This window comes from Amblyomma maculatum, chromosome 3 (genome assembly GCF_055883805.1).
Source record: "Amblyomma maculatum isolate TAMU_Amacu chromosome 3, ASM5588380v1, whole genome shotgun sequence".
Taxonomy (NCBI): Eukaryota; Metazoa; Arthropoda; class Arachnida; order Ixodida; family Ixodidae; genus Amblyomma; species Amblyomma maculatum.
In genome coordinates this window covers 94744433-94754488 of record NC_139346.1, presented here as the reverse complement: position 1 = coordinate 94754488, position 10056 = coordinate 94744433, and positions in this window count along the sequence as shown.

Below are 10056 nucleotides of genomic sequence, written 5' to 3'. Positions count from 1 at the left end.
GACCACGACAAAACAACTTATGCAGAATCAGAATTACATATTCCATTACTTTTTCGCATATGTAGGCTTCACTGTTAAGGAAAAAGAAGCAGATCAATTACTACACCAATGCCGCTGATTCAGCAGAACAGCAGATGCACGATATAAAATAATGGAGAACAACGTTTTCATTGATAAACTTCGAAAACTTCGCCTCAGAGAAAAGACAGCTTGCAAAATACTCATGATCTCCATGATGTACCGTCACAATTGTCTCAACAATAAACTTGTCGAAAAATTTGGTCTCGAAAAGAAAGGACAAGTGCAAAATGCTCATTTTCTCCAAGGAGTTATCTGACAACGTTCTAAACGACAACGTGCCCGAAAACGTGATAGGCAACTAACCCGAAGACGTTTTTCAATCGATATGCCATTTTACAACGCTAACGTGTTTCAAATAGGGCCAAGAATCCAAAGCTCATATTTTTTAAACGAGATGACTTCTTTATGGGAATTTAAGATGACTGAGGATTTCCAGAGAAAAAAAAAACAGGCACTACAGGTAGAAGAAATCTTCGTATCTTTAACGAATTTTCAGACTTTATAAGGGCCAATTAAGACATAGTAACAGACTCACGAGCTTGTGCAAGGCAACTAAGATGCATAGGTGCAGATCAGGCTCTCTCGTTTATAGCAAATAAATCATCAGCAATTAGTCTGGAGACTGCCACCGATTCACGACCATTAATTTCTATAATTTTATACATTTCCTTGAATCACAACGCAATTTAGAAATCTGTTCATATCGGCTTTCTTTTGTTTCAATTTACAGTGTACTACGAACTCGCATGTTCACTGCAATACAGTTGGCGCATGTTTGGTGTTATCGATTTTGCAATTGCGTTGGTTTATATAAAGACTACTGACAACTTGAGATCTGGTTAGTATGGATCTAAAGGGATGGTTCTACTTTATGTCGGAGTTAGTTCAAGTTTGAGTCATTTATCAGAGATTGTATTGCTTTACGAGGCACTTTTATTATACTTCAGTAGCCAGCTTAATACAATTACCTTCTGGCTTTCAATCATACAAAAAAGTAAGTAAACCTAGTAAAGAATACAACTGTGATGATGGTGATTGTGGCGAGTGTGCGGGTGGCTCGAAAGGAAGTGAAGTGTGGCCGCGTGCGGGGCGGGCCAGTGCGCGTGAGTTTGTTCCGACAAGCGAACGGGTCGGACGTTCCTGGGCGTCGCTGGCGGCGGAGTTCATCGTCCTGGGCCTGGCGTACAAGGCCGGCTCGCCAGCACCTGCCGGGCACCTGGTCCGGGTCTGGTACTGCCCAGCTCCATCGTGCCTGGCCGCCACACTTGTGCTGCCGCACTGGTGCCGCACTTTCCAGTGGTGGTGGTAGTGGTTGATTTATTTTTTTTTTAAATAATCAAAAAGAAGAAAAAGAGTGTTGCCGGCCGCGGCAACTGCTATCTAAAAAACTGAAGCACTTGAGCTGCGGCCGGCGGGAAGGAAAAGGGGATAGGGAGAGGATAGCAAGGGGAAGTAGAGAGGGGAGCGATAGGAAGAAAGGACAGGGGAGCTTTGTACATTATTTACAAAGTAAAGACAGTCAACGAGTTCGCATCGCTCGCGCGCAAGTGTCCGAGCACTGTCCACGAATGCCAGCGCGCGAGCGGCCCCTGCAATTGTTTAGAAAATATATACACATAGTCGCGCGCACGTAGCGTCCTGTCGCAGACAGATCGCGCGCGCGACGCAATGCACCAGCTGCCGGGGTGGGGCGCCCGGCAGCATACGTCCAAGGTAGCACACACGGAGCATTCAGGTCACGCACGCACTACCTGGCGAAGAGCAAGCGAGGCTTCAAGCCCGCCCGCTCGATGAACGCACAGAGGCTCACCATTGCCCTGTCACGGGTGCGCGCACTGCCTCGCGGCCACAGGAGCGTCTCGATGCTGTCCGGGATGATTCCGAGCGCCCTATAAGCCGCGAGCATCTCGCGACGTGGCTCTGCGGATGCGGTACAGCGAAGCAGCATGTGCTCCAATGTCTCCACTGCACCGCAATAACCACACACGTCGCTCGACGATAGTCCGTGGCGCACGCGTCTTACCCCGGGCCACACGCAGCCGACGCGCACTCGGATGAGCATTGCACGCTGTAGGCGCGACAATGAGCGCGCGCCGACAGCAGGGATGCGCTCTCCTCGCGCGATGCGTGGGTCCGGGTGTTGCGACGGAGGTGGTCATAGATTACCGCGCGCACGTCCTCCAGAGCGAGAAGTTCGCCGCTGGGAGGGAGTTGATGTGCGGCGGTGGCGAGTTCATCGGCTTGCTCATTGCCGTGTATGCCGCAATGGCCGGGCACCCACTGCGCGCGAATGCTGCACTTTCGTTCTGCGAGGTGCTCGAGGCGCTCGCGTATCGCGCACAGCAGCGGTGTGCCACGGCCGGGAGTCTGCAGGCGGCTGAGGGCGGCGCGGGAATCACACAGCAGTGCACACCTGGGAGGTGGCGGAGCCATGGTGAGCAATAGGTCAAGGCCCAGGCGAAGGCCCAGTAGTTCCGCCGTGGTCGAAGAGCCCAGGTGTGTCACTCTTTGCTGGCGGTGCAACTGCAGGGCAGGGATGGTGGCCGCTGCGGCGAGCGAGCAGCTTTCTCTCGCCACGGAGCCGTCAGTGAAAACAAGCAGGTGGTCGCTTAGTTGCTCGTGAAACAGGCTCTGGCTAGCTGTTGCACCGCACAGAGTGGTGTGCTGCGTTTTCCCGCGATGCCAATGATCTCGCGCTGTACCTCCGTCGTGAGGGGCCAGGGGAAGCAGAGGCCGTAGGGGGGCGTGGCACGCGTCAGCTGGTCATACTCCTGCAGCGCCGCACCCATTCTAGAGCGTGGGAAATTCCGAAGGCGCTGCAGGAGTTCGCCGCCATCTGGTGCGCGGTGAAGGCGGTCGATGTGGTGCAGCGCTCGCTGTGTGGCCTGTAGCTGCAGTGGCCACGCGCCTGCCTCGGCGAGTGTCGCTTCGCATTGAGAGTTACTCGGCAGGCCAAGGCAGGTTCGCAGCGCTTTGCGATGCTGCACCTCCAGTGCTCTCCACGATGGTTTGCGCACCGTCACGAGTGGCAGTGCGTAGAGAATCGCCCCCACGGCTGCTGCGTTGTAGAGGCGCAGCGCAGCCTTCTGGGAAATCCCCTGGCCCCGGGCGGTGAGCTTGTGCACGGCGGCGGTGGTCCTCTTCATCTGCTGGCATGCCCTGGTCACCGCGGGACGGAAGGAAAGGCGCTGGTCGATATCTAGGCCCAGGTACCGCACAGAGCTTTTCCACGGCAGCGGCATCCCAGCCAACGTTAGCGGTGAAAGGCGGGAGCCCCTGCGAGCGCCGCAGGCCATGGCCGCGGACTTGCCCGGGCAGAGCGCCAGACCGAGATCACGCAACCGGGCGTCTATCGCGCAAAGGGCCCCCTGAAGGCACTCTCTGACGCGGGGAGCCTCGCCCGGCGGCCCCAGGCACCACAGTGCGATGTCGTCCGCGTACATGGAGATGTACACACGGTGCCGGTTGACTGCAGGCAGACAGCCCGGCACCGCCGACATCGCCACATTGAATAGAAACGGCGACAACACCGATCCTTGCGGAACGCCTAGATCCACCGGACGGGGTCGCGAGAGAGCCCCTCCTACACGCACGCGAATAGTGCGCGCGTTGAGGAAGCCCTGCACATAGCGCAACAAGCGCCCGTTCACGCCTGCCTCTTCCAGCCTCGCGAGGATCACCGCACGGCGGACGTTGTCAAACGCACTCGACACGTCGAGCAGCAACAGCAGTGCGACCTGCCGCGCCGCTTCGGCGTGCTCGAGCGCAGAAACCACGTCTGCGATTGAGTCCGCCGTGCAGCGCATCCCTCGAAAGCCTGTCTGACACTCATCGAACAAGTCCGCCTCCGCGGCCCGCGTGTGTAACCGCTGGAGCGCCATATGCTCCATCACCTTACAGGCCGCCGACGTCAGCGCCACAGGGCGATATCCGCTGAGCTCCGTGGGTGAGCGACCTGGCTTCGGTAGCGGGCAGACGACCGCTGTGCGCCACTCCTCCGGTAGCTCCCCGCGTTCCCACACCAGGTTCAGTTGCCGCAGAAGGACTTGACGTTGCTCCGCGTCCAGGTTGCGTAGCATCTGGTAGGTCACCCCGTCGGGCCCGGGCGCTGAGCGGCGGGTGCAGCGGCGCAGGGCGTTATTCAGTTCCACCGCTGTGAAGAGCGCGTTGCACGGGCCGTCGTCCGGGGCGGAGGAAAGGACATTGGCATCGGGGCTCGGGCTCGGTGTAGTCGCTGCGATGGCAGCGGTGCTCGCGGGGCATTGCGGCGCAAACCGGTCAGCGAACCGCTCAGCTAGTTGTTGGGTTGCTTGGCCGCTTGAGATGGCGAGAGCGGCGAGGGGCGAACTGCTCAGCTAGTTGTTGGGTTGTTTGGCCGCTTGAGATGGCGAGAGCGGCGAGGGGCTGAGGGTTCGCCTGAGGTGTAGTGATGCGCCGCAGGGTGGTGAAGAGCCGCCGGGAGCTGCGATCCTTCTCCATCGTATTGCACAGAGAAGCCCACTGCCGGCGGTAGAGCTTGTTAGCGTGCCGCCTTGCTGCCGCGTCCAGCCGATTGTAAACCGTCCAGTCTTCCGGTCTGTCCGTCCGTAGCGCCCTGCGTTCTGCGATGTCTTTCTTGTCACGCAGATCGAGCAGCTTCTTGTCGGGTGTTGGCTGACCAGCTCGCACTTCTGCGTGACGAGTGGCTGCGAGAGCGCTCCGGACGAGACTGGTGAAGAAATCGGCACCGGATGCAGCGGCGGCGTCTACCTCACGGCGAAAGTGGTCCCAATCTACTATTGAGTAGGTACGCATGGGGCGCGCTTCTTTAGCAGTGGGCTCTATGGTGATGGAGAAGTGGTCCGAGCCCCAGAGAGATGGTGCACGATGCCAGGTCGCCTCGATGCCGCTGGACGCGAACGCTATGTCGATGCAGGAGCCGGGCGAACCGCGTCGTCGGAAGGTGGGCTGGCCAGTGTTGAGGGCGGCGAGTCCCAGCTGTGTTGCCGTGTTGTGCAAGTCGTCACCGCGCCGATCATTGCGCGCACTTCCCCACGCACAATGATGAGCATTGAAGTCCCCAACGATTAGTTGGCGTGGGGCACAACACGTCGACAGTGCACGGAAACACAACACATTCCAGGCCACAGCTGGGCGCACATAAACACTTGCCACTGATGTGTCAACACCTCCGACGCGCACTGTCACTGCCACGCACTCCTGGGCGTTGCTCGTCGCCGCCGCCGTGTCGACGAGAGCGTGCTGAACGTCGCGCCGCACATACATAGAGGCCCGAGATTTACCAGGTCGGTGGTTCGGGTCGCCGCAGGGGATTGCTGTACATGACACCTCCTCACAATTTGTTGGTGAATGGTAGCCAACGTATCCGGGCAGCCGCATTTGGGGCTCCCCTTCCCAGAGGCGGACGTACGTCTCCTGTAGCGCGATTACCTCTGGTTGCTCTGATGTTATGCGCGAGCGGAGCTCGGGATATCGCGCCGCGAGGGAACGCACGTTCCACTGCAGGACTGAGGGAATGCGTGGGGCTGCCCGGCGACTAGCCATGGTGTTGGCTGTTTAGTGTAGGAGGGCCTGTCGCTTCCTCGCAGATGCGGCGACCCTCAGAGCCCTCCGGTAGCAATACGCTGAGTGCGCGCAGCGCGGCCTGTAGGCGCGCAATTAGGGCATCACGCGCATCCGGAGGGCCGCCAACGGAGGTGGTGGAAACGGGCCTTGCGTGGGTAAGGGGCTGCTGCTGTTGCTGCTGCTGCGGCTGCTGCTGCGGCTGCCGGGACTGTCGCCTCTGGGACTGCTGCTGCTGGGACTGCTGCTGGGGCCGCCGTCGCTGCTGCTGCTGCAGCTGCCGCGGTTGCGGCTGTTTGCTGAGGCTCGCAACATGCGCGTAGCTGCGCTTGCTTCCTTGTTGTTGCAGGGCTGGCGAGACCGTCTCTTCCAGAACAACAGCGCGCACGGCCCGCCGCGAGAGAGGCACTTCTGACGTAGCCAATATAGTAGCGACATGCCTCTCTCGCTGCCAGTGAGGACATGCCGGGTCTGTGGCCGCATGCCGGCCGCCGCAGTTTGAGCAGCGTGGTTTCCTACTAGTGCACGCGTCGATGTCGTGTGGTCCACCGCAGCGGGTACAGCGCGCGGCAGCTCTGCAGGCCTCGGTGGCATGTCCCAGGCTGGAGCAGCGGCAACACTGCAGTGGCCGCGGGCGGCAGGGCCGGACGGGGAGACGCCGCCTGTATATCGATACATGTGACGGCGGCGTCGGCGCCGCAAACCGGAGAAGCAGCGTGCTTCCCGACAGCGACGCCGATGTCACAGCCACTGTTGTCTCTATAGCAGCAAGCAGCTGATCTGCCGAGCGACGCGCGTCAACGCCGAATACGAGTCCGGTGGACTGATTGCGAGGGGCTGGTTCCTTAGCGCGCACTGCCAGGCCCCGGATCACAGTTGTGGCGAGCAGCGAGCCAAAGGTGATCTCACATCCAACGTCCACCGCTACCACGTTCCGGCGTGTGTTAACGCGAACCGCCAGCACACCCGGGCGTGGGCTCAGCTCCTCAGCAATCTCCCATCCCTGTTCCTTTGTGATGGCAGCGCCGCGGTCCTCCGGCCGGAACAGAACTGTCCAGTGCAGCCCCTCTTGAGATGGCACAGCAGCAGCAGCTTTCTGGAGGGCAGCCCTGCATCTCCGTTGGGCTCGGGTTGAGACCTGGCTCCAGGGAATCAGGCCGGTGGCTTCCTGTGAGCACGCGGGTGCCATGGGGGGGTGGCTCTCTTCGCTGTCAAGCGGGCGTACGAACGGACGGCCGTTCGTCTGGTCCCGCGTCGGGCTCAGGCTGGCTGCAGCATGCTCACGGGCGGTGTCCGTTGGCGCCTGCTGCTCATCCTCAGCCTGCGTCCTCGCCATCAGCTGATCATTCGTAGTGCTGGTTTCCCTTCCTTCGAGAGCGGAGGGAAGACGGCCGGCAGGTGTGAGAGGGGAGGCAGAAGGGGTGACGCATAGCGCTTCGCGCTTAGCAGCAGATTCCTCCCCACTGCTGCCATTGTCCTCCTCTATCTCCCCTGAGTTGGTGGAACGACGCCTCTTGCGATGGGTCGTCTCATCCATGGCATTGTCCGCATTGTTGAGGGCCTCCTGAACAATAGCTGCCCCGGCTGCAGGAATGTGGTCCCCGCCGGCTGGTGGCTGCAGGCGCTGCGCCGAGCTGGCAATGCGGGCTTCCTCGTGCTCACCCGCTTGCGCCGCCATCCCTGCAACACGTGGTGGAAGGGCCATGGTTCGCAGAGTCTCCTTCGCCGTCTCTGGGGTTAGGGCAGCGCGCTGAGCTGCACGCTGCACGCATTCAATCCATCTCCCCAAAAGCGGGGACGCATCGAAAGACCTGTCGCGGCGGGCGCTGTGCGAGCGAAATCCACCTTGGTGTATTTTCGCCTGCTTTCGCGGCCCGCGGCGGCGGGTTTCTTGGGAGGGCTCCATGGCCGGGGCCCCCGGGAGGTGATTATCCCAGGTCCAGGCCAGGGGCGTGCGAGACGATCGGGCGCTAGGTGGAGGCCCAACACGAGTTGCCGAAGCGCGCGGCCAGTCCAGTCCGAAGTCGAGGGAGCATGAAAAAACACGTCCTGCTCCATCGGAGGTCGGCGAGAGAGTCGCACTTTGCAGTACCCGGGCGTGACGCGGTACCCTGCGGTACACCGCAGTACCCCGGACTGTGAAGCAGACGCCGGACACAGACGCCGGAGCGTGGCCTGCCGCGCTACCGAGTCCTCGGGCGACTGGCGTGAACGGAGCACCGGCGGACTCGCCTGCACCGGCATCTAGTCCACGAGCGGAAAACCAGAAGTAGGACGGTTTTGTGTTGGGACATATCCTATTGGGATTGGGAGATCACCTCCGCGCGCCCACGCGCGGAGGTGATCTCGGATGCCATGGGCGACATAGCATTTTTTTCTGACATATTTCCTTTTCACCGGTTCCAGTGTCGGCTGAAGCGAGCATATCCTGCAGGTGCAGCTTAGATACGTGTGCAGCCTCGGTACAGATCTGTATCACTTGCTTCTTTATTCGTGAGCTTCAAATATATTTTTCTCTTCAAGTACCGTCGCTCTTCATTGTTTGTACGAAACAGCCTTCTCCGAATGGGCATTGGATTTATTACTCCGTCACCTTGCAAGCACAGAACAGTTGCATCTTACCTGTACTCACCTATGGGGCTGGAACGTGGTGGCTAACGAAGAGGGTTCGACGTAAGTTGAAGACAACGCAGAGGGCTTTGGAACGAAATATGGTAAGAGACAGGGAGCGTGTAGAGTGGGTCCGAGAATTAACTCGAGTTACTCATATTCTAGTGGAAATCATGAAGAAAAAAAGTATTGGGCAGGACATATAGTGCGAAGAGAGGATAACCGATGGCCGCTTAGGGTAAGAAACTGGATTTCAAGAAAAAAAAGCGTAGCAGAGACCAGATAGCACAAAGTGGGGGGGGGGGTCCGATTTAGGCAATGCAGGACAGCCCCGGTGGCCGAAGTAGGCCTAAAGGAGGCTGTCCACAAAGCCCCGATGGGCGCCACTAGGGATCGATGCAGGCAGCCCTTGCGCGGCTGCCCACATTTTTCCCGCATTGCCAAAAGGGCACATGCCGCCAACTCACCCGATGGTCCTGCTTTGGACAGATGCGGGCAGCGGCTCTGGATGAGCATTTATTTTTTATTTCGGTTAGCCCCTCAGATAATGACATAGGATCGATGCAGGTTCGATAGCACAAGTCGCACTTGGTCTTGCCCACATTTTTCTCATAGGGGTCCGACGCAGGTAATTGGTGTGAAGCCCTAGTCCAAGTTCTTCTAATCAATATTTTTGCACATATTCAAGTAATTATTTTATACATGTTTGCCCTTTCTAAACTGCCACAATATTAAATTTTACAATAATTCAAAACATTAATCTAGCCTAAAAGACTTTATGTATATCTTGTCCAGGTTATGGAGATGTATGTTCTGAACAGTGATATTTTGCCGAGAGTTTCAGGCTATCCACAGCAACCACATAAGGAGCAACAGTTAGCAATCAGTATGTTTTAGTTTTTAAGCGGAATTTGCCTGAGCGCGAGAACTAAAGCCATGTAATATTTCAAACCGACTAAAAATGGCAACAACGGTTATACAAATCATCTATAATAGTAATTTAGGACATCTAATACAAATAAAGTTTGGAAAGAATGATTGCACAATTGCACGCGCTCTTTCTAGCCCCATTACGGCCGATGTGGGACCTACAGCGGTTTTGTGTGGGCAGCCCCAATTGGGCTGGGTGTTGTTTTTGAAACAAAATCTCACTTGCTGTTGCACGTGCCTTCAAATTCCACACAAGGGACCGATTTTGGTATCATGGGGGCCAGCGCGCCTCCCAGCCCTATTACGGCCCATGTGGGATATAAAGCAGTTTTGTGTGGGCAGCCTAAATTGGACTAGGGGTTGTTTTTGAACCTAAAGCCCACCTGCTGTTGCACGTGCCTTCAGATTCCCCACAAGGGACCGATTTTGATACCATGCTGGCACGCCCGCCTTCCCGCCCCACTACAGCCGATGTGGGACCTAAAGCGGATTAGCTATGGCCGCCTCATTTCGGCTTCACGAGGGCTTGCCCAAATTGAGTTTTTATTCACCTGCACCTGCCCTCAAGTAACTACAAGGGGCCGATTGGGATAGCATGTGGGCATGTCCGTCTTTTTTGCCCCACGACGGCCGATGTAGGTCCCACAAAGATTTAATGGGGGCTGCCTCATTTCGGATCTATGAGGGCTTTCTTATAAAGAGCACACATTTAGGTTGGATTGTCCTCAAATAACCGACAAGGACCCTTGTGGTCTGGATGCAGAAATGTGCTCTGCATTAGCCCGAGCAACGCCGCTATGGGACCCATGCATTAGGAGCAGAGGCAAGCCCAAATGGAGCTTGCCCACTTTTACCCCATCAAGAACCGATGCA